Raw genomic sequence first — 3405 nt, forward strand, 5'->3', positions numbered from 1 at the left:
AGTAGAGAGGAACCAGGCTCTGAGGGGTGGCCAGTCCACTTCTGGCTGTGCTAGGTAGAGAGAACCAGGCTCTGAGGGGTGGCCAGTCCTTCTGGCTGTGCTAGGTAGAGAGGAACCAGGCTCTGAGGGTGGCCATCCTCTAATGCTGTCCGGGTGGAGATAGAAACCTAGAGAGGAACCAGGCTCTGAGGGGTGGCCAGTCCTCTTCTGGCTGTGCCGGGTGGAGATTAGAAACCTAGAGAGAACCAGGCTCTGAGGGGTGGCCAGTCCTCTAATGGCTGTGCTAGGTAGAGAGGAACCAGGCTCTGAGGGTGGCCAGTCCTCTAATGGCTGTGCTAGGTAGAGAGAACCAGGCTCTGAGGGGTGGCCAGTCCTCTAATGGCTGTGCTAGTAGAGAGGAACCAGGCTCTGAGGGTGGCCAGTCCTCTAATGGCTGTGCTAGGTAGAGAGGAACCAGGCTCTGAGGGGTGGCCAGTCCTCTAATGGCTGTGCTAGGTGAGAGGAACCAGCTCTGAGGGGTGGCCAGTCCTCTTCTGGCTGTGCCGGGTGGAGACTAGAAGAGTGCATGTCCATTAAGCCAGATCGTCTTTCAAGTGTTATAGTGATGACAGTCTGCAGCTACTAGAAGGTGCTATTTTCCTGGCTGCTGTCCACTCCCCAGAATCTAATCTGCTCCTCGACACACACACACACACACAAAACACACATGGACGCACACACACCTCAGCCCGTCTGGCCAAGGCACGCGCTGTAGCCAGCCCAGCGGCAACACTCTAAAGTCCTCTCCTTCTCCCTCTTTGGCTCTCTGCCTTTCTCTCAATTTCTGACATCCTCCATCTAAGTTGGGACTAGTGGGAACACGCTGCAGGCGGCTTCGGGGAGCGTCTGTTATCTGATGGGACTCATTCTTCTCTATCTCCCTCTCGTCAGAATGGCCTTGTGCTTGTCTGATATCTGTCACGTCAAATAACTCAGGAGGCCTTCTTTTTTGGGTGGCTCTGATTGTGTGTGTGAAGAGAAATAGATGGATAGAAAGATAAGATAGAAGATAGACGGGAGATGGGATGTGTGCAGCTGTGTGTGTGTGTGTGTGTGTGTGTGTGTGTGTGTGTGTGTGTGTGTGTGTGTGCGTGCGTGCGTGCGTGCGTGCATGTGCGAAAGATTGACAGCAAGAACCCCAAATCCTGAGACCATCAGCCCCTGTCTGTAGGGTCCATACCCCTCTCCCTGATCCGATTATTTGGAAAGAATGGCTTTGACATTTACCACAGTGCTCAACTAATGGATTCTTAATAGACTACAACCGAGAAAGTGTCTTTGGGCACAAAGCTATTATATTTCAAGCATTTAAACGGGAGCTCCATAGGCAATTAACCTACTATTTTAACACTGCAGGAGCCTCAATCAGAACCGTGGGGTTTAAGGTGAACTAGATAAATCATTGTGGCACTGACCCTTGATGCCTTTATACTACAACCTAAGCTCCCAGTAACGAAGGGAGTAGCTGACATTGAGGAATGAAGCTGGATGGTCAAATCCCTGATGAGTCGGGTGGTTTTTGAATGGTGGGCTGATATTTTGGGTGCTGGTGGGAGTGAGTACGTGTAAATAGCATAACCAATCACTCCCAGGCACAGACAGACGGACGGACGGACGGACGGACAGACAGACAGACAGAGGTCCCTCTCTGCGTGTCTGATGAGGAACATGCTCACTGAGCACAAAACAAAGGCAGGAGACAGGAGAGAAATCACTCTACGTGGGTAAATGTGTTTTCTTCCTAGTAGTGATGATATGATAGGAACATGTTCTGATTACAATGTCAGAGTGATGTAGTAAGTTGTATGCTATGAAAATAAATAAAGAGTTGCAGACTGTATATACAAGCTCCCAGTCATTTATTGGATAAACCGCCAATGTTTTGGCATCACTGTGCCTTCTTCAGGGTGATGTAGTAAACCATAGACATCTGGAATACAATAGAAATGTGAAGCATGCATGCATGAGACCATCAGCCCCTGACCATCAGCCATCAGCCCTCTCTCGCATGCATGCATGAATGAATGAATGCATGCGAGAGAGAGAGAGAGAGAGAGAGAGAGAGAGTTGGTGTGTGTGTGTGTGTGTGTGTGTGTGTGTGTGTGTGTGTGTGTGTGTGTGTGTGTGTGTGTGTGTGCGTGCATGCGAGAGAGAGAGAGATAGAGAGAGAGCGTGTGTGTGTGCATGCATGTGTGTGCATGTACTATGCTGTCTCTTATACACATCTAGATGTGTATAAGAGACAGCTAGAGCCCTGCCCAAAGGGAGGTAGAGGAGTATTAGAAGTGTCAGAGGGAACGACAGACACCATGTTATAGCACACCCCAAAGCAAAATCGCCAAAACTAACTGAGGAAGAGCCTATTGAATGTGAAAGTTTGGTGTTGTTGCCTGTCTTACTGAAGGAGTCATTACAGTTCACATACAGTCTCCCTGAAGTCTCCTGTATCCTGTAGCCTTGATCAAAGCCACCGCAGTGGTTTTCCAGGGAGAGAGAATGGTGGTAAGTCAATCAATCAATCAAATGTATTTATAAAGCCCTTTTTTACATCAGCTGATGTCACAAAGTGCTATACAGAAACTCAGCCTAAAACCCCAAACAGCAAGCAATGCAGATGTAGAAGCACGGTGGCTAGGAAAAACTCCCTAGAAAGGCAGGAATCTAGGAAGAAACCTAGAGAGAGAAGAACCAGGCTCCTGAGGAGGTAGAGGCCATCCTCTTCTGGGCTGGTCGGGTGGAGATGTAGAAAACTCACGAAGAGGAACCAGGCTCTTGAGGGGTGGGCCAGGTCTCGTATGGGGCTGTGCTAGGGTGGAGAGAGGAACCAGGTCTGAGGGGCATGGCCAGTCCTTAATGGCTGTGCTAGGAAGAGAGGACCAGCGACTCTGAGGGGTGAGCCCAGGTCCTCTCAATGGCCGGTGCTAGGTTAGAGAGGGAAGCAGGTCTGGAGGGGTGCGGCCAGTCGTCTAAGTGGCTGTGGCTAGTAGACGAGGACCCAGGCTCTGGAGGGGGTGGCCAGTCCTCATAATGGCTTGTGCTAGGGTAGAGAGGACCAGAGCTCCTGAGGGGTTGGCCTAGTCCTCTAATGGTTCTGGAGAGAAACCAGGTCGGGTGCAGCCCTAGTGTTAGAGAGAGGGGAACAGGCTCTGAGGGTGGCCAGGTCCACTCTGCATGTGCTAGTAGCAGAGAACATAGACTGAGGGCGAGTCTTTGGCTCGTCTGGTAAGCAGGTGCGGCTCCGCAGGGTGCCACTTCTCTAGGCTGTGCTAGGATAGAAACCTAAGAGGAACCAGGCTCCTGAGGGGGTGGGCCAGTCCTCTTCTGCGCTGTGCCGTAGGGAGATTAGAAATGAGGGAGAAGCCTTGA

Source organism: Salvelinus sp. IW2-2015, unplaced genomic scaffold (assembly GCF_002910315.2).
Source record: "Salvelinus sp. IW2-2015 unplaced genomic scaffold, ASM291031v2 Un_scaffold351, whole genome shotgun sequence".
NCBI lineage: Eukaryota > Metazoa > Chordata > Actinopteri > Salmoniformes > Salmonidae > Salvelinus > Salvelinus sp. IW2-2015.